The sequence below is a fragment of the Corapipo altera genome, unplaced genomic scaffold, assembly GCF_003945725.1.
Source record: "Corapipo altera isolate COAL_440 unplaced genomic scaffold, ASM394572v1 191, whole genome shotgun sequence".
Taxonomy (NCBI): domain Eukaryota; kingdom Metazoa; phylum Chordata; class Aves; order Passeriformes; family Pipridae; genus Corapipo; species Corapipo altera.
Window position 1 is genome coordinate 103,394 of NW_020885097.1, and position 21,352 is coordinate 124,745.

The 21,352-nt window shown below is 46.5% G+C and overlaps 1 protein-coding gene across 1 annotated transcript in view; it reads right to left on the minus strand.

Annotated features, from left to right (window-relative positions):
* LOC113960223 (MAM domain-containing glycosylphosphatidylinositol anchor protein 2) overlaps positions 1 to 21,352 on the minus strand; it is a gene marked incomplete at its 3' end in the record, with an annotated part of 214,775 nt that overhangs the window by 100,082 nt on the left and 93,341 nt on the right. The window lies entirely within an intron of this gene.

Consider the following 21,352-nt stretch of genomic DNA (forward strand, 5'->3'; position numbering starts at 1 on the left):
AAGGCATCATTCCAACTGCAGAAAACTCCAGAAAATTCCAGGATTTCGATTCCCAAGCAAGTCTTACCCTGGTCTTTTAGGGAAGTGTCATCAGAGATGGAAAAGGGTTTTATCTGGATGGCTCCAAAGTCAGGTTTCCACCCCAGACTCCCTGATGTCTCTGCTGGGATTTGGGATCCCTGGAGCTGCTCCTGTTTGCTGGAATTAAAGGTGCTCCTACTCCAGCAAATCATGAAATCCAGGATTTTCCTGTTCCCTCCAGTCCCAGGGAAGGAAACTCTCCCTGCAGAGCCTGGGCTGGCTCAGAGGCTTTTCTGCCTTTTCCAGCAGCTCTGGGTTTCTCTCCCAGAGCTCTGCCAGCTGATTTGACTCAGGAATTCCATCAGTCACCCCTGGATCACCACTTCTATTCCTGTTTGCTGGCAATAAAAACCTGAATATTGTCATCTTCCCTCCTGAGGAATACTTTGTTCAGGGATTTAAGCAAAAAATAAGAATAAAATAATAAGGAAACTGAGATGAGGTGAAAAGAAGGAATAAAGGGAAATGTGGCTATTGTACAAATCAGGGAAGTGTCACAAATCAAAAGGATGTCCTGGGACTAAAGGAAGCAGAAGGAAAATGGAGGGATTCATAGAGAGATAAATTAAGAAGGATTTTTTTTTTCCTCAGTGAAAGGAACAGGAATGACTTGGAGGGGGGGACACTTTGGCTTTTCAAATCACACTTGGAATTTTGGGTGGTTTGGATAGAGATCCATGGTGGAATCGTTGGGGTGTCCGGAGCGGGGCCAGGAGTTGCACTGGATGATCCTTGGGGGTCCCTTCCAGCTCAGGATATTCCATGATTCCAGGAGAACCCTCACCTGAGCTCCAGGGGGAACAGGCCAGCAGGATGGCAGCCTTTATTTGCTGCATCATCTCATTTCAGCTGCTGGGGCTGCACAGTTGGCTGCTTACATTTGTTAATTAGCTGCCTTTGTCTTCAGACGATCCAAGCGGGAGACGCTTGGAAGGCGGGATAATAATAAACAAACATCTGGGAACCGACAGAAACGGCTCCATCACAGAGCTGAGCCTGACAGTCCTGAACCCCCTGAGTTATTCTGAAATACAAAATACAACCTTCTTCACGTCCTTTCCACTACCAGAACCTCCTTAACCCAGCACAAGTTTTAATCCCAGGATCATTTAGGCTGGAAAAGAGCTCCAAGATCAGAGTCCACCCCCTGTGCCCGATGCCCACCTTGTCACCAAGTGCCACTGCCAGGCCTTCCTGGGACACCTCCAGGGCTGGGCACTCCAAACCTCCCTGGGCAGCCCCTGCCAAGGCCTCACCACCCTTTCCAGTTAGAAATTCCTCCTGATGTCCCACCTGAGCCTCCCCTGGCCCAGCTGGAGGCCGTTCCCTCTCCTCCTGTCCCTTGTTCCCTTCAGAAGGTGGCAAACGAGATCCAGGAAACCCAAGCAGTTGAAAAAGAAGTCATTTTAGGTCAAATCCTAAAAGTACAAAGATCACCTTCCACTCTCCATGGCTCATGGAATCAGAGAATCCCAGGATAACTGAGGTTGGAAAAGCCCTCCCAGCCTATCAAGTCCCCTTTGTGCCCGATGCCCACCTTGTCCCCCAGCCCAGAGCACTGAGTGCCACGGCCAGGCCTTCCTGGGACACCTCCAGGGCTGGGCACTCCAAACCTCCCTGGGCAGCCCCTGCCAGGAAGAACTTTTCCCTAATATCCAATTTAAACTTCTCCTGGTCCAAGTTGAGGCCGTTCCCTCTCCTCCTGTCCCTTGTTCCCTGGGAGCAGAGCCCGACCCCCCCCCCAGCTCCAACCTCCTTCCAGGAAATTTTAGGGATCCAGAAGGTCCCCTCTGAGCCTCCTTTTCTGCAGGCTGAGCCCCTCCAGCTCCCTCAACTCCTCATAGGACAGACCTTCTATAATTCCCAGAATCATGGAATGATTTGTGCTGGAAGGGACATTAAAGCTCATCCAGTTCCAACCTGACACCTTCCACCAGCCCAGGTTGCTCCAACCTGGCCTTGGACACTTCCAGGGATCCAGGGGCAGCCCCAGCTTCTCTGGCAAGGCAGGTTTGAAATGTTTGATGTGTGACCTAAAGAATAATAATAATTCCATATATCTCTTTCCTGCATTCCCGTGGAAAGGACAACGAGCTGTCCCGCCCTCTGCCCGTCAGCGTGGAGGCACAACAGCTCCAAAAAGCTGGAAATCGGGAAGCCAAGCGCCGTGGAGCTCCAACATCAGCTCCTTTTCCCCTCTTGAAAAGAGGTTTATTGTGCCCCCGCGGTGCTGTGCAGACAAAACAAGCAGCACTTCCAAAGGCACATCCTAAAGGGAAGCGAGCGCGTTCCCTCCTTGTTCCCACGGCTGAGAGCGCGACCCCGGGAGACCCCCCGAGGAGCTTCTATTGATCCGCGATAGCGTTTGGAGGAGATCAAAGCCCTGCCGGGAGGCTGTTAACACGCTCCCACACAAAAGGACAGCCCGAACGACCTCGGCAGCCAACAATACCCAACAATTCCCTGCCAGGCTCCAGCTGATTGCTGCCCGCAGTGGATCAACAAAGGATCCAAGGGGGAAAATGCAAGGAACGCTCGGCGGTTTTATCGGGAAAAGGTTCGCTCGGCTCTTTTAGTGGGGTTGTGAATACACCTGGTTGGAAGCTGCTCGTAGGAGAACATCCCAATGGCATCAGGAGGAGGGCACAGCCCTGCCAGAGGGGTTTCTTTATCCAAAGACACCAATTCCAATCGTTTAGGAGGCTGGATTAGCTCTGGAGTCCCCTGAGAGCAGTGGCTTGGAGGGTTTTGCACGTGCAGCACTGAGATAAAACAACCCCACCTGCTAAAATCTTCCCTTTCCATAGGGATGGGAACGGCCCTGAGGAGAAGGATTGGGGGTGTTGGTGGGTGAAAGCTGGACATGAGCTGGAAATGTGCCCTGACAGCCCAGAAACCCAGGTGGGGCAGGAGGTGAGGGGGATTGTGCCCCTCTGCCCCCGCAGGTGAGACCCCCCTGCAGAGCTGCTCCAACACCTGGGAACAGCACAGGGAGGACCTGGAGCTGCTGGAGAGAGTCCAGAGGAGCCCCTGGAGATTTTCCCAGTGCTGGAGCCCCTCTGCTCTGGAGCCAGGCTGGGAGAGCTCGGGGGGTTCCCCTGGAGAAGAGAAGGCTCCAGGGAGAGCTGAGAGCCCCTTGCAGGGCCTAAAGGGGTTCCAGGAGAGCTGGAGAGGGACTGGGGACAAGGCATGGAGGGACAGGACACAGGGAATGGCTTCCCACTGTCAGAGGGCAGGGAGAGATGGGAGATTGGGAAGGAATTCCTGGCTGGGAGGGTGGGGAGGGGTTGGAATGGAATTCCCAGAGAAGCTGGTGTGGAGATCGATGGAGATCTGAACATATCTAAGGACACAGATCTGCTGGGATGGGTCCAGAGGAGGCTCCAGGATGATGAGAGGATGGAGCAGCTCTGCTGGGAGGAAAGGCTGGGAGAGCTGGGATTGTTCAGGCTGGAGAAGAGAAGCTTTGGAGTGTCCTGACTGTGGCCTTCCAGGACCTGAAGGATCTCCAGGAAAGATGGAGAGAGACTGTGGACAAGGGATGGAGGGACAGGACACAGGGAATGGCTTTGAGCTGGAAAAGGGTAGATTTAGTTGGGATATTAGGAAGGAATTCCTGGCTGGGAGGGTGGGTAGGCCCTGGAATAGAATTCCCAGAGAAGCTGTGGCTGCCCCTGGATCCCTGGAAGTGTCCAAGGCCAGGTTGGAGCAGCCTGGGCTGGTGGAAGGTGTCCCTGCCCATGGCAGGGGTGGCACTGGATGGGCTTTAAGTTTCCTTCCAACCCAAACTGTTCCATAATTCCATGACACAATTCCATGTGCACGTGGCACAGATGAAGACAGTTCAGCAGATTTTCCCAAGAATAAAATCAGTTTCTCCCCCAGGATGAAGCTCATCCATGAACTCCTAACAGGGGACACCAGCACCAGGCTGGTGTCTGGGATGGTCTGAGATCCCCCCACGGAGTATTAAGCACTCCCTGGACTGAGGGAATCCCTGGAATCACTTCCTAAACAACATTAAGAAATTAAAAGGCCTAAGAAAAGAGCAACAGGAAAGCACTCAAACACTGGAAAAAGTACCCAGGACATGAGTTTGCAGAGAAAGGCAGAAAGGGTACAACACATTTAATTCCTCAAACAAGGAGAGCGAATAATTAATTTATTAAAGGTTTCAGGTACAAAAGAGCTCTTTTGGCCAATAAATAAAAAAAATTTAAATTTAAAATTTAAATTCGAAATTTAAATTTAAAAATTAAATTTAGAATTTAAATTTAGAATTTAAAATTTAAATTTAAAATTGGTAATAAATTTCAAGAGCAACAAAAGGAAGAAACCCCAGTTCTAAATGAGGGAAGAAGCAGAGTTATTTGTTTCAGAGAGGAAGTTGTGAAGAAAAGAGGGTTCTTCACCTCTTCAAACCACCATCAGAGGATTTTTAATTAAATACAAGAGATTTCACTGAATTATAAGAAGAGCAGCACAAAATAAAAATCAGCCCCCCAAAAAAAAAACCCAGAGAGATAAAGGAGGTCAAACCATGTCGTGGTCAATTGGGATGTGAAATTCTGGGAGAGAATTTGTAATCAGAGCTGATTAAAGAATTCCACAGGGTTACCATTAAATCAAGAGCCCTTGAATCAAGAAATGGAGCCACCTTCTCATTCCAGGGGCATCAGAGTGTTCCAGAGAACAATCCTGAGGGGCCACGAGCAGCAACAAAAAGGGGGACTAAAAAAGGGGATAAAAAAGTTAAAGCCACTCTGACACTGCAGGGACTGGTTTGTTGGGGGTTTTTTACCAGTTAACATTGGGTTTAATTATTTCTGCCTATTTTTTAACATAATAAAAGAAAGAAAAAATGCTTTTCCAACCAGTGCAGAAGAGAGAGGCACAAATATTAAAGGCCACCTGAAGTGCAGGAATAATTGTTGCAAATAGGGCTTTTTAACGTGTTAAATGAGTAATTATGGATTGCAGAATCCCAAACTTAATTAATGCTCCTTCCTTTGCTTTTTTTGAAGAAAAGAAACTTAATTTGGTGGAATTACTGAACGACAAACCGGGTTAGGAAAGTGGATTTCCAGAGTAAGTCCATCTCCACTTAATGGTTTCGGTAGAATTTTTCCAGACACTCCTCACAAAGTTTAAAATCCCCGTGAAAAACTGAATTCTGGATCTATTGAGTGTAAATAGTGGTGCCTTGAGAGCAGAGGCTGCTGGTAAAGCCCCACTGCTCTCTCACACCCTTCTCCTGAACTTAGAATGGGTAAAAATGAAAATAAAAGCATTTTAATAGAGAATAATATATGTATTTGATAATTTCTTCCCATATAATAGATAAATGAGTCCAGGAACAACGTGGGATGGTGGGAAGTGTCCCTGCCCATGGCAGGAGATGGTTTGGATGAGCTTTAAGGTCTCTTCCAACCCAAATCATCCTGGAATTCCATGATAACACAAAGTGCCAGGTTTCCTCCCTTCTGCCCTTCCAAGGCTCCCATTTCTTTTCCAGCCTTAAATTCTTTGCCATTAAAAAAAATGTCAGTGGGAACCTGTCTGACAATCCGAGCTCCTAAAGAAGGCAGAATTTTCCCCCAGTTTTGCTCCAAAAGAATAGAAAATACACATTTTAGGGGCAGAGGAATAAAAAGAATTCCAGGAGCAGAGGACATAAATAACAGTGAGTGGATGATCAAAAAAAAAAAAAAGGAGGCCGTGGAAGAAACTCCTTGGAGGCAAATGAAGATGACCAATCCAACAAAAACTGTGGCAAAGAGGAAAATGAACCTGCCCAGAATATTTAGTGCCCAGACAAGTGAAGTCTTTTCTGCTGATTCCAAGAAATTCCCCAGCCAGCCCAAAATTCCAGGAGCCTAAATTCCCGCCCACTTTGGAAAGGAGCCTTAGGGGCTCGTCCAAACCACGTCTTGCTTCTCTCCATCCCGATGTTTCCCAACAATTCTGCCCCCAGTAGCAAAAAATCCGACCCAAAAGCTTGTAAAAAAACCTTTTAAAAATCAAGAAATGGCTTGTAAATCCCAAGGGGCGGCCGAGATTTTTTCCTTGGATAATGGTATTTGGTTTGCCATTATCCAAACCTCCCTTCCCAAAAAAACCTGCTCAAAAGAGCTTCTTGGAGGAGAATTGCAAATGGGGATGGAGATCCCAAAGATCATTAACCTCCAGAACTTGATGCAAAACTGGTGGGAGCGATTTTACACACACACAAAAAAGGAAGAAGTGGGAAAAGTGGGAAAACTGGAGCAAAGCTTGGCTCAGCTACACCTGGGCACCCATGGGTGCTCTCAGCAGAGCAGAGAATTAGGGAGAGGGAAAGGGGGTGGAGATGCAGAGAGGGTGAAGAAAACCCCGTCAAAATCTAAATTTTCTTAATTCTGCTCCTCTAATTACCCAAAATAAGGTGGAGTCCTGCAGGTGGAGGATCTGGAGGGTGAGGAGAGGCTGGGATGGAATTCCCAAAGAAGCTGTGGCTGCCCCTGGATCCCTGGAAGTGTCCAAGGCCAGGCTGGAGCAACCTGGGCTGGTGGAAGGTGTCCCTGCCCGTGGCAGGGGTGGCACTGGATGGGCTTTGAGGTCCCTCCCAACCCAAACCATCCTGGCATTCCACGTTTTCTGAGGTGCCTCCTGCAGTTCTCCTGGTGCTTATTCCAGTTGGGAACAAACCCGAGCTCCACGTTAAGCCTTAAACTCAACTTTATCCAGGCCTAGTTCTGTTCCTGCTCCATTCACATCCCTACAAACAGAGCGAATTTTCCAGCCATTAATAGGATCTATCTTTCCACTCCAGGGATATTTAGAGCATCAGTTATCTTGAACCTCATCTGATCTAACCACAGCTATTACCTCGTGTTAAAAACAGCTTTAATTTAGGCCAGCAATGGCATAAAAGGCATTCCAATAAACTTATGGCACTTTTCCTGGAGTTCTGTCAGGGAGGAAAAAACAAAATTCGGCATCCACAGCCAGGTAAAGCCACGGAATTAATTCCCTGTAATTAATTGTGGAAATAATTAATTATTTTTTTCTTTAATTCAAAACCACCGATGTCAGGAAGATTCAGGGCTAATTAAACATCATCACAAAACGAGCTTGACATGAAAATAAAAATAGCCTGATAGGAATTCTGCATTTCCAGCCCTGGGTGTTTATTTAATCTCCATGGCTTAATTTTCATGAGCGGGGTTGTCACTAGGTGTGAATCAGTTATTTCAGGGTGGGACTAAAAGTTCTCACCTTCCACTATCCCAGGTTGTTCCAAGCCTCATCCAACCTGGCCTGGATCATTCCCAAGGATTCCTCTGTGACACCCTGTGGGATTTGAGGCTGCAGGTGGAAATCTGGGAGGAGAATTAAAGAAATATTTTCCTTTTTTTTCTCCTCTCTCTCTCCTGTCAGTCCTCCCAAAAATCACATTTAGGCTTTTTTGTCTTTCCGGACATTTGTCTTTTCCATTGTTTTTAAGTTTGGGATCAATGGGTGGAGTTGTGGAAGGGAGGGATGACTTGAGGGTGTCCCTGATCTGCTCCAGCTCCTCTTGCAGTGACTCCCTCCCTTTGACCTTTGGCTCCAGGTTTTCTCTTTGCTGCCTTCCCACCCCAAAATTCCCACCCCAGGGATTATTTCCAGACAGGTGGAAACAATTTCCCAAACAGGGAAATTTGGGCGTTCAGTGCTGGTTGCACTTGGAAATTGCAAATTGCTTGGAGTTTGACTGAATATATCCAATATATCCAATCAATATCCATGGGAATTGGGAGGAAAATGGCAGAAAGCTGCAGGAATTCTTGCAAGGGAGGAGAATTCCAAACCCTGTTTAAACCCTTTTGTTTGAAACACTGGGAGAAGTAAAGAACTTATTATAGAATCCCAGAATCCTGGAATGCTTTGGGTTGGAATGGACCTTAAAGCCAATCCAGTTCCACGGGCAGGGACACCTTCCACTATCCCAGGTTGTTCCAAGCCCATCCAACTTGGCCTTGGACACTTCCAGGGATTCCTCTGTGACACCCTGTGGGATTTGAGGCTGCAGGTGGAAATCCGGGAGGAGACAGAAAGGAATATTTTCCTTTTTTTCTCCCTCTCTCTCTCGTGTCAGTCCTCCCAAAAATCACATTTAGGCTTTTTTTTTTGTCTTTTCAGACATTGCTTTTAAGTTCCTGCTCCAGGGGGGAGCATTCCCTGCTCCAGGGGGGGTGGGGCTGTGCCTTTCCATCACCACACTGGGTCCAACTCCTTTTTAAATGCCTTCAGGAGATCTCCTGGATCCAGCAGGAACATAATCAGCAAATGAGCAGTGTAAGGATGTGGGAATTCCAGTCCAAAGCTTAAATAACAGGTCCAAGATTCCTCTCAGCATTGAGGAATTTATGCAGAGATAAAGCAAATAATGGCCTTGGAGCTGCTTGGCATTTGCTGCTTTCAAAAGGGACTAATTAGCATTTCACACACACACACATCCCAAATAATTCCAGAGTTTAACTGAGACTCCCTGGAGCTGCAGTTTTAGGAAGCCTGGCAGTGAATGCTGCCCCTGGATCCCTGGAAGTGTCCAAGGCCAGGCTGGAGCAACCTGGAAGAGTGGGAGGTGTCCCTGCCCATGGCAGGGGGTGGAATGGGATGGGCTTTAAGGTCCCTTCCAACCCAAACCATTCCAGGATTTTATGAAGTGCCACTTCAGGCTGTGGGAGTTTTGATAAGAAATCAAATCCCAGCCCTGATCCAGGATGGATTCTGGGTACAGAATGATGGGAAAAGGGACAGAAAAGCCCTTTGGAAGCTCTGGCACTGCCAGCACCAAGCAGTGCTCCCCCAGCCTGTGCCCACAGAATTCCCAGTCTGTACCCACAGAATTCCCAGCCAGAGATTCTCCCTGGAGCTCCTGCTTCAGCTGTGCCCATCTCCAGAGTCCAAGAGCTTTTCCTGCTGCCTGACCCAGCATGGATTCTGGGTACAGAATGATGGAAAAAGGGACAGAAAAGCCCTTTGGAAGCTCTGGCTCGTCCTTCTCCACATCCAGAGGCACTGCCAGCATCAAGCACTGCTCCCCCAGCCTGTGCCCACAGAATTCCCAGCCTGTGCCCACAGAATTCCCAGCCCTGGATTCTCCCTGGAGCTCCTGCTTCAGCTGTGCCCATCTCCAGAACCCAACAGCTTTTCCTGCTTTCCTGACCCAGCTTCCTCCTGCCATTTATGCCAATTCCTGGCTTCTCCTTCAGGATAAAATTCTCCTTCTGAAGGCTCCTATTCCCTGCAGCCTTCCTGGACTTCTCCAGGAACAATCCTCATGGATAATTTCCCTGCTTTCTCCTGTAGCAAAACCTTTTCCTGCTCATCCCGTCACTCCTCTGAGCTTTTCCATGGATTCACACCTTCTCCAAGGGACAATCCAGCACTGCCCAGCCCAGGCAGCACCACTTCAATTCCTTATGGAATTCCTCCTCCCCAGTGCGATATTCCTGCTTTCCCAAAAAAGGCACGAGGAGGTTCCAGCCCATCCAGACTCACAGATCCTTCCTGCTGCCTGTTTTCCTTTGCAGGGAAAAGGAATTTTCCCTTGTAGATCCTGCCACGTTATCCCAACACACTTCACTTTTCCAACCTGTTCCAGATCCCAAAGCTGCCTCCCCACAGCCCTTCCCAGCCTGGTGGGCCAGAAAGAAGCTACAAAATTCCATTTAAAGGTGGGTTCCTGGTTGGATTGGATGATGGAAAAGTCTTTTCCAACCGTAACAATTCCACGATTCCATGATTTGACACGTCAGCTCTTTCGAAGCCCAGCTAAACACACAACATTTTGGGTTTTCCCTCATCCAGAGTCTCCAGGAGCCAGGGAAAACTGGATACACTCAAGTCTGACACTTCACATGCTCTTATATTCCAACAGAAGACATGGCTTGCTCCGAATTCCCAACTCCCAGTATTTTAGGGCATCACCAGAGGGAATGTTACAGCTTATTTAAATGTGTTTTTACTAATAATGATACTTGTACTAAAGGAAAGGGAATGGGAACAACACAGGAATTCCTTTATCCTGAAAAATCTGCATTAGAAATTCCCCCACAGCTGCTCTGCCTGATTCTCCTCTATTCCAAGGAGAGGAATTTTATGATTCCATATAAAGATTTTTTTTCCCAAACAAAGTGCACTTGGACAGGAGTGCAGGGCAGGAAACCCACAGGGAAAGGGAGTTTCCATCAGCTTCCAGCTTCAATTTTCCATAAAGAACTCCATGGAATGAGGTTTCCAACTCTTCCTCCTCCTCCTCTTCCCTGGAATTTCCACAGGGATGCTCCTGTACTGCAGCAACTCATTCCTGCTCCATGGGGTGATGAAGGAAAAATCGAGGGCAGGGAAAAAAGGATGGAAGGAGCCTGAACAGATTCCTTGAAAACTGCAGATCAGGAGGAAACCAGGGTCATCTTTCACTGAAAAATGCAGATTTTGGGAAAGCCTGATGCTGGAAAGGCTCTTTAAAATTCCATCAGAACTCTGGAATATGCCGTTAGGGACCTGCAGACCCAATTCCTACTGCAGAAAAATCCCGGGCTGTTTTAGGCAATCCATCAGAATTCCAAGGCCAGCAGCAGGTGCCAAGTCCTAAAAAACCAGCTGCATTTCCAAAGGAGATTTAAACCAGGGAAAAGGGGGAAATCCAGCCCTAGGAAAAACAGGGATGTGGCTGGGAAAAGGTGAGTTGGGATGAGGAATGGTGGCTTTGGAAGGAGCTCCAAAAACCTGGAGGTGGTTCCTGAGTGGTGGGTCTGCCATGAGCACCTGGAACATTCCTTGGTGTCACAGCACAAGGAAATCATGGATCACTCCAGGATCCTGTTCTCCAGATTCCATAAGATCATGGAATCCCAGAATTGGGGTTGGGAGGGATCTTAAAGCCCATCCAGGGCCACCCCAGCCACGGGCAGGGACACCTTCCACTACTCCAGGTTGCTCCAGCCTGGCCTTGGACACTTCCAGGGATCCAAGGGAAACCACAGCTTCCCTGGGAATTCTATTCCAGTCCCTCCCCACCCTCCCAGCCAGGAATCCCTTCCCAATATCCCATCTCTCCCTGCCCTCTGGCAGTTTGAAGCCATTCCCACTGTCCTGTCACTCCAGTTCCTGGTGAAAGTCCCTCTTCATCAGGAAGGTGTGAGGGTGATCAAACTCGGAGCTGGAAAACAATCCCAGGCTGTGATAAAACCTGTGTAAATAAAACATCAGGAGCAAAGAATGAAGGGGGAAAAGTGGGAAAAATGGGATGTAAGGCCTTTTTTTTTTTTTTTTAATCTATTTTGGTGTCTACTTTGGGAAACCTTCCACTATTCCAGGTTTCTCCAACCTGGCCTTGGACACTTCCAGGGATCCAGGGCAGCCACAGCTTCTCTGGGAATTCTTTTCCAGGGTCTCCCCACCCTCACAGACAGGAATTCCTTCACAATATCCCACCTAAATCTCCCCTTTTCCACCTTAAAGCCATTCCCTGTGTCCTGTCCCTCCATCCCTTGTCCCCAGTCCCTCTCCAGCTTTCCTGGAGCCTCTTTAGACCCTGGAAAGGGCTCCAAGGTCTCTTGCCAATAAAGTTTTAGGAAACAAACTCAATCCAGCACAAACCCAGGGAATGTGAAGGCAACTACATGAAAAAAAAACCCATAATTTTCCTCATTTCTCTTTGGATTTGAGTTCAGGGGTTTTGATACAGAGTTGAAAGTCTGATATGTCAAATTAAAAAGAGAAGAAATTCAATTGGAAAAAGTACATTTATAAAAAAAAGCCAACAGGAATTCCTTGGATCCCCCCAGGGATGTTCCACCACGGAAGCAGGAGGGGCTCAGACTGGAATAAGCTCCTTTCCCAAAAGGAGAATCCACCCTAAAAACTCTCCACACATCAAACCCTTCTTTAAACCCACAACTTTCTAAACTGAATTAAAACAAGCCTGGAAAAAAAAAAATTGATGGAAAATGTAGCACAGACCAGGAATTCTGGAATTCACAAAACATTTTCTCAATTCAGAACACACAAAAAAAAAAAAATATCCAACTTTCCATCACCGCCAACAACATCGGGGTTGTTTTTTTTCCTGTTGCTCACACCAAAGATTTTCCTTATGGAAAATAAAAATGCAGAAAATAAGAATAAATAAAAAAGGCAGTGAGGAACTGGGAACATTTATCAGGCATTTCAAAGCTGGTTAATTCAGACTGAACAGTTGTTTTCTGGGGGTGTAAAAAACGTCTTGAAATTACAGGAGCTGCTCCAAAGTTCCACGAATAATTGATGGCAGAGCTGCCTCGCTCATTCCCATCATTCCTTGCTTTTTTTTTCCCCCCACTGGAAGTTTCCCTGTCCATTATAGGGGTTTGCTTTTAAGGTTCTTTTCTGTGATTTGATGGTTCCACCATAAACTTCCTCATTCATTCAGTGAAATCAGGACCCCCAGGCATTTAAAACTCCATTTCTGAATTATGGGTGAGAGATGATAACAGTGAAAATCTGAATTTAGATGGAAAGAGGACGGTAGAGCTCTTAGAAAATATATTTACACCACTTATATTCCTGTTGTTGTTGAGGAGAAAGGTTTGGTCCAACTCTGGTGAGTGAAACTCGTTTCAGAACAACTCAAAGGGATCAAAACCTCCACAAAAACCAGCACCAAACTCCAAATAATGTGACTTTTCCTCATTCGAGGGAAGCAAAAACCTCCATATTCAAATGTGTACCAACTGTACGAAAAGCAGGAATAAACCAGTGAAAAACAGGCTCTTCAACCCTCAACCAAATTCTTTTCCAGGAGAAAAAAAAAATAAAAATGAAAAGATACAGAAAAATCTCCCGAAACGGAGACGAGCACTGAAATGGGGAAAGGAAAACACAAAAACAACCCCAAAACCCCAAAAGACAAATCTTTACAAAAGGCTTCTCCTCTTGTAAGCCTGAGGCAAAACCCTTTTTTTGGATAATAAAAGAGGGAGCTCAATGATTCCTCTTTGCTCTCTGAGAAGCTGCAGAGCTCCTGAAATTCGGCAGCGCTCCCGCTCTTGGCATAAAATCAGGGAATTGTGCAATGGGTTGGGTGGGAAGGGACCTTAAAGCCCATCCAAGGGACCTTAAGTGCCACCTGGGACACCTTCCACTAGCCCAGGTTGAACCTAATGGTGGCAGAAACCTTGGTGGAAAACATATTTCTGTAATTATTTTCATTTTGATTAATAGACGTTAATTATGCAGCAAAACCCAGGACTTCACTTTAATTTAAAGAGTTGACTCTTCATAATTTGATCAAATCAAAATGAAAATTTGGGGATTTTTTCTTTCTTTTTGCCTTCTTGTAAAGCACTGAAATGATTCATCTGCTTGAGTTTCCAAATTCTGAATCTTTCTGTTTCTCTTCTCACGGGGTTATTTTTGGGCAGGATTGGAAGTAACTGAATTCTTTGGAATGGTTTGGGTTGGAAGGGACTTTGAAGATCATCAAGTTCCATCTACCTGAGATGGGCAGGGACACCTTCCACCAGCCCAGGTTGCTCCAACCTGGCCTTGGACACTTCCAGGGATCCAGGGGCAGCCACAGCTTCTCTGGGAATTCCATCCCAGCCCCTCCTCACCCTCCCAGTCAGCAATTCCTTCCCAATATCCCATCTAAACTAGTTTGAAACCATTCCCTGTGTCCTGTCCCTCCATCCCTTGTCCACAGTCTCTCTCCATCTTTCCTGTAGATCCTTCAGGTCCTGGAAGACCATAATTTGTCACTCCAAAGCTTCTCCTCTCCAGGCTGAACAATCCCAGCTCTCCCAGCCTTTCCTCCCAGCAGAGCTGCTCCATCCTCTGATCATCTCCATGGACTCCTCTGGACCCATCCCAGCAGATCTGTGTCCTTAGATATGTTCAGATCTCCATCGATCTCCACACCAGCTTCTCTGGGAATTCCAGTCCAGCCCCTCCCCCCCCTCCCAGTCATCAATTCCTTCCCAATCTCCCATCTCTCCCTGCCCTCTGGCAGTGGGAAGCCATTCCCTGTGTCCTGTCCCTCCATGCCTTGTCCCCAGTCCCTCTCCAGCTCTCCTGGAGCCCCTTTAGGCCCTGCAAGGGGCTCTCAGCTCTCCCTGGAGCCTTCTCTCCTCCAGGGGAACCCCCCCAGCTCTCCCAGCCATTCCCACATCCAATCTGGGCATTTTCCCATTCCCTCCTGGATGATGTGCCCACACAGAGCTGGGAAGCTCTTCCAGCCCAAACTGCTCAGCAGCCTCAGATCAGTTTGGGGGACACCATTCCCTGCTCTCCAGCTTCCCAAACATTTCCTCTGCTGCCACCTTGGATCTCCTCGGGCCACAAATCCCTGTGATCCAACTGTCCAGCCAAAGAATTAGCTGGGATATAGGGAAGGAATTCCTGTCTGGGAGGGTGGGGAGGCCCTGGAATAGAATTCCCAGAGAAGCTGTGGCTGCCCCTGGATCCCTGGAAGTATCCAAGGAAAGGTTGGAGCAACCTGGGCTGGTGGAAGGTGTCCCTGCCCATGGTAGGGGGTGGCACTGGATGATCTTTAAGGTCCCTTCCCACCCAACCCATTGCACAATTCCCTGATTTTATGCCAAGAGCGGGAGCGCTGCTGAATTTCAGGAGCTCTGCAGCTTCTCAGAGAGCAAAGAGGAATCATTGAGCTCCCTCTTTTATTATCCAAAAAGGGTTTTGCCTCAGGCTTACACGAGGAGAAGCCTTTTGTAAAGATTTGTCTTTGGGGGTTTTGGGGTTGTTTTTGTGTTTTTCTTTCCCCATTTCAGCGCTCGTCTCCGTTTCGGGAGATTTTTCTGTATCTTTTCATTTTTATTTTTTTTCCTCCTGGAAAAGAATTTGGCTGAGAGTTGAAGAGCCTGTTTTTCACTGGTTTATTCCTGCTTTTCATACAGTTGGTACACATTTGAATACGGATCCCTGGATCCCTGGAAGTGTCCAAGGCCAGGCCGGAGCAACCTGGAATGGTGGGTGGTGTCCCTGCCCGTGGGAAAGAGTTGGAATTAGAGGACTTTTAAATTTCCTTCCAACTCAACCCATTCTGGGATCAATCTGGGGACCAATGGAGACAAATCCTCACACACCCCAAGTTCTCTGAGCCTTGTGCAGCTCCAGGGCATTCCCAAGCCTTGGTTCTTCCCATCCTGCCCATCCTGACCTGTCCTGGAGGCATAAATTCAGGGAATTATGGAATGAGTTGGGCTGGAAGGGACCTCAAAGCCCATCCAGTGCCACTCCCTGCCATGGGCAGGGACACCTTCCACTAGCCCAGGTGGCTCCAACCTGGCCTTGGACGCTTTCAGTGAACCCCAAACACAGCCTTTTTCCAGGTTTTCACATTCCAAATGCCCAAATTCCACCTCAGAGAAGAAATAATGATAAACCCTCTAACGAACCTGCATTTCTCTCCTGCTGCAAAATTGAAATTATCGATATTGGGAAGCTTTGAAACTCTTTCCGTCTGTAAAATATCTCCTTTTAAACTGTCTTTTTTATACTGTATCATGTAAAAAACAAAGTGAGGAAAGATGAATACATTTGCTTTCTTTTCATGCCAATATTTTATTGCTCTTTTTTTTTTTTAATTTTCCTCTTTTCCCCTTTAAGTTTGCATTCATTATTTCTGCTCCCTCGTGCAGTCCCGTGAAGGAGGATTTCAGCACATCACTGATGCTCTGATGAATGAAAGCTCCCAAAAAAAACCCAAAAAAAGGAGCTCAGAAAACATATCAGTGAATGTTGGGAGATCCCAGAGATGGGAATTAAAAATGTCAGAGCAATAAAGACTCGACTTGGCGTGGCAAACACGAAATAATGAAGCAGCTCAACTGGATTTTCGAGATCTGAATTACATCTTCATTGCTGGGGCCAGACAGAAACATCTGCAAAGAAAACATGTGCCAGAAATTGGGGGGGATTAAGGACAAAGAGACAAAAAATTAAGGAATAAAAGAGTGGTGAGGATGAAAGTTCACTTCCAAACCATTCCAGTAGCAACAATAAAATGGGATATTACAGAAGCTGTACCTCTGATTTAAAATCTGTGACTTTTCCCCATTCAAGGGAAGCAAAAACCTCCATATTCAAATGTGTACCAACTGGATGAAAATCAGGAATAAACCAGTGAAAAACAGGCTCTTCAACCCTCAGCCAAATTCTTTTCCAGGAGAAAAAAAGAAGAAAAAAGATGAAAAGTTATAGAAAATGTCCTGAGAGACGGGAAAGCTAAGAAGAGACTTCTTTAATGCTCTCCTGCAAGGGAAACTGGAAAATATAGGATGCTGGAAGGCTGAAAGGTGGGAATTCTTTAAGGAGGTTCTTTAGGACTCTCCAGAAAGCCCCAACTTCGCTTTTACCACCAATGTTTGATGTACAAACACCCCATAAAATGCTATAAATCCTCTCTGTGGATTTATACATTAATTCCTCCAGGAGAAGGAGGGCAAAGAACCCATGTTTAAATATTTTTCCATATAAAATTCCCCACATTTTTTCCCTTCCTGGTGGCAGGCAGAGCTGACCACAAACCAGCAACGTGGTGTGAGGGAGTCAGAGGGTCCTTATCCCTCAAAAAGAGCATGGAATTATCTCACTGGGACAAAAACAGCCCTCCAGGAGAAAACAGTACCTCCTGCTCATCCCAGCCAGTCCAAATCCAGTTTTTTAGGATTGCACTGAACTGGGAAAGGCTGAGAAGGACATGGAGCAACGGGAGAAGCAGTGGGAAGGTCCAGGTAATTCATCCCTTCATTCCCGGTGTTGTATCTTTGTTATCCCATCAATTCTGCTCTGCAGGAAGGACCTGGAGCTGCTGAAGAGAGTCCAGAGGAGACCCAGGAGATGCTCCAAGGGCTGGAACCCCTCTGGAGCCAGGCTGGGAGAGCTGGGGGGTTTCCCCTGGAGAAGAGAAGGCTCCAGGGAGAGCTGAGAGCCCCTGGCAGGGACTAAAGGGGCTCCAGGAGAGCTGGAGAGGGACTGGGGACAAGGGATGGAGGGACAGGACACAGGGAATGGCTTCCCACTGCCAGAGGGCAGGGAGAGATGGGAGATTGGGAAGGAATTCCTGGCTGGGAGGGTGGGGAGGCCCTGGAAAAGAATTCCCAGAAAGCTGTGGCTGCTCTTGGATCCCTGGAAGTGTCCAAGGCCAGGTTGGGATCCCTGATCTAGTGGGAGGTGTCCTTGCCCATGGCAGGGGTGGGATGAGGTACCTTTAAGGTCTCTTCCAACCCAAACCAGTTTGGGATTCCAAGATTTCAACCTGGATGTGAAAGAATTAAGGAAACTCCACAGGAGGTGAACCAAGACATAATAAAACAACTCCACAAATATTCCACAGAATCTCCAGGGACATGAATATTCCACATCAGCTCCAGGGACATCAACAGGGATTTGGGAGGAAGATCTTGGGGCTGCAGGAGCCTTTTTCCACCTAGAGCTGGAGTTGGGTTACAGGAGACTGGAATTGTTCCAGGGAATATTCCCAGCACGGGATAAACTCACTCCTGTGACCCAACTGCCTCCCCCTCGCCCCTAAAGCTGCTGCAATAGAAAAGCAGCCAAAATCCAGGGATATTTCCTGGAAATGGAGCTGCAAACTGAGATTTAAGTGGAACTCTGAGCAAAAGGAATGGTTGTTCTCCCATAAATCCCAGACCAACCTTTTAACCCTGGAATGAGAGATTTTCTCTGGGTCTCCTTTCTACCATCCAATAAAAATATATAATAAATAAAATAAAAATCTTCAGCTTCTCTGTTTGCTAAATCTGTTGGATAAAACTTTTTCTCTCCCTGACTTCCACATTATAATCAGAATTCTTTTGACATCAACCTGACCTTTTGCCCCACCTTCTTCTCCTCCAGCTGTGCAACCTGTGTCCATAAGGAGAAGGGAAAGCAAGAGGAATACAAAAATACATTTTCAGTGAAAGAATTAAGACTTTTTTTCCCTAAAACATGCTAAATTCTCCTCTGGGAAGGAGCAGCAAAAGCTTTCTTGCAGAAAATCTGCTTCTTTAAATGAAAATACTTCGTTTCTACCTTATTTTCCTTCCTTGTAAAAGGAGAAAGTGTCCTCCAGAAGCCAAGGAAAAAAAAATTTCCTGGCAGTAAAGAATAAAAGGTTCTTTCTTTCAAAGAAGAAAGATGAGATGGACTTTTAAAGAGACACTTCCAGAGAAAAGAAACAAAGAGTTCAAGGCTGGGATGAATTTCTGAAGAAGTTTCTTCTCCTGGTGGCTCAGCAAGGATGGAACCCTCCCTCCTGGGAATACGATTCCAAGGGAAATGAGGGTGTTTGTTTGGACCTGATGTGAGAAATGAGGATTGTCAGGCAGAGCTGGGAGAGCAGAACGTGTTTGAGACACGGGAAATAAAGGACAGAAAGTTGTCTGCTAAAAAAAAAAATCATCCCTAATTTAAGATCTTTCCAGAAGAAACTAGAAAAGGAAACCGAGGAGATGAGGAGAAGAGTTCCAAGGGATGGAGGGACAGGACACAGGGAATGGCTTTGAGCTGGAAAAGGGGAGATTCAGGTGGGATATTGGGAAGGAATTCCTGGCTGGGAGGGTGGGGAGGCCCTGGAAAAAAATTCCCAGAGAAGCTGTGGCTTGCCCTGGATCCCTGGAAGTGTCCAAGGCCAGGTTGGAGCAACCTGGGATGGTGGAAGGTGTCCCTGTTGGAACCAGATGATCTTTAAGGTCCCTCCTAACCCAACCATGAATTTAGAATTCTGGGAACAGCTCTGCTCTGGAGGAGATTCAGAAGGAATTTGCAGCCACTCCTGGCCTGGAGATTTGCAATTCTAATGTCCCACAATTAGCTCAGGAGGCAGAATTCCTGCTATGGATCCAGGGAGAGCTGAGAGCCCCTTCCAGGGCTTAAAGGGGCTCCAGGAGAGCTGGAGAGGGACTGGGGACAAGGGATGGAGGGACAGGACACAGGGAATGGCTTTGAGCTGGAAAAGTGTAGATTTAGGTGGGATCTTGGGAAGGAATTCTTGTCTGTGAGGGTGGGGAGGCCCTGGAAAAAAATTCCCAGAGAAGCTGTGGCTGCCCCTGGATCCCTGGAAGTGTCCAAGGAAAGGTTGGAGCAACCTGGGCTGGTGGAAGGTGTCCCTGCCCAGGGCAGGGGTGGCACTGGATGGGCTTTAAGGTCCCTTCCCACCCAAACCACTCCCTGATTCCATGAGAATCTTCCTGGATTCCACAAGAATCTTCCTGGATTCCATAAGAATCTTTCCAAGAGCAGCTGTGGATGGAACAGGAACTTTGGCAACACCAAACCACCTTTTATATTCCTTCTCTCCACAGTTCCCACCTTCAGCTATTTCAACACCAACCCCCAGATTTTCCCAGGTTTGTGTCAGCTCTGGAACTGCTCAAGGATCCGAGGAATTTGCAGCCTGGCTTAGCACGACCCAGGAGAGCTTTTGATGGAGTTGGTGCAGCACCACCTCCCTCACATTCCAAAATTCCAGCAGAATTCCCTCTGCCCCTCCAAGCGCCGCTAAAACCAGCGGCAGGACGAAATGGAGCTGGATGGGAATGTTGCTCCTGGAGGATTTTCCTGGAGCTCTCAGATTTACTCATCTCTCAGGGAATGTGAAAAACCTCAACCACTCATTTCTGAAATCCCAGAATATCCTCAGCTGGAAAGGACCCCCAAGGATTCTTCCCAAATTGCTTTTTTTTCCCCCTCATCAGTCCAGTTGAGAATTCCCAAAATGATTGTATGTGTTTAGTTTAATCCTTTCCTGTGCTCCTTACCCATAAATGTGAGTTTATTTAACTTCTTAGAGCAGAAAAAAACACAAGTAACAGACAAATCAGGCTAAATCCAGGTAGTTTTAGGGAAGTGGTTAATCAGAATTAGGGGGTGCATGAAAATAATACCAAATTAAACTTGCAGAGCTGAAGGAATAAGATGCATCTGTCTATGATATAATTCACTTCCAGGCTTTCCTGGGACACCTCCAGGGCTGGGCACTCCAAACCTCCCTGGGCAGCCCCTGACAAGGCCTCACCACCTTTTCCATGAGAAAATTCCTCCTGATATCCCACCTGAGCCTCCCCTGGCCCAGCTAGAGGCCGTTCCCTCTGCTTCTCCTCAATACTCCATATTTTTCACCACAATCCCAATATTCCACATTTTTCACTGCAATCCCAGTACTTCATATTTTCCACTGCAATCACAACACTCCATATTTTTCACTGCAATCCTAATACTCCACAATTTTAATTATGATCCCAATACTCCATATTTTTTACTGCAATCCAACACACCATATTTTTCACTGCAATCCCAATACTCCATATTTTTCACCACAATCCCAATATTCCATATTTTTCACTGCAATCCAAATACTTCCTATTTTTACTGACATACCAGTACTCCATATTTTTCACCACAATCCAGATTCTTCATAATTTTCACCACAATCCCAGTACTTCCTATTTTCACTGCAATCTCAATCTACAATATTTTTCACTTCAATCCCAATATTCCATATTTTTCACTGCTATCTCAATACTCATCATTTTCCACTGCACTCCCAGTACTCCATATTTGTCATCACAATCCCATTACTCTATATTTTTTACTCCAATTCCAATCCTCCATATTTTTCCTTCAATCCCAATACTCCACATTTTTCACTGTGATCCCAACACTCCATATTTTTCAACACAATCCCAATATTTCATATTTTTCACTGCAATCCCAATACTTTACATTTTCACTGCAATCCCAATATTCCATGTTTTTCACTGCAATCCAAATACTTCCTATTTTTTACTGCAATCCCAATACTCCATATTTTTCACTGCAATCCAACACTCCACATTTTTCACCACAATCCAAATGCTCCACATTTTCACTGCAATCCAAACATTCCATATTTCTCACTGCAACCCAATTCCTCATATTTTCACCACAATCCCAATCCTCCACATTTTTCACTGTGATCCCAATACCCCATATTTTTCACTACAATCCAAAGATTCCACATTTTCCACCATAATCCCAATACTCCACATTTTTCACTGCAACCCAATAACTCATATTTTTCAACATAGTCCCAATACTCCATATTTTTCACCACAATCCCAACACTCCATATTCTTGACTGTGATCCCAATATTCCATATTTTCCACTATGATCCCAATAGTCCATATTTTTCATCACAATCCCAATATTCCATATTTTTCACTGAAACCCAATCTCTCATATTTTTCACTCCAATCC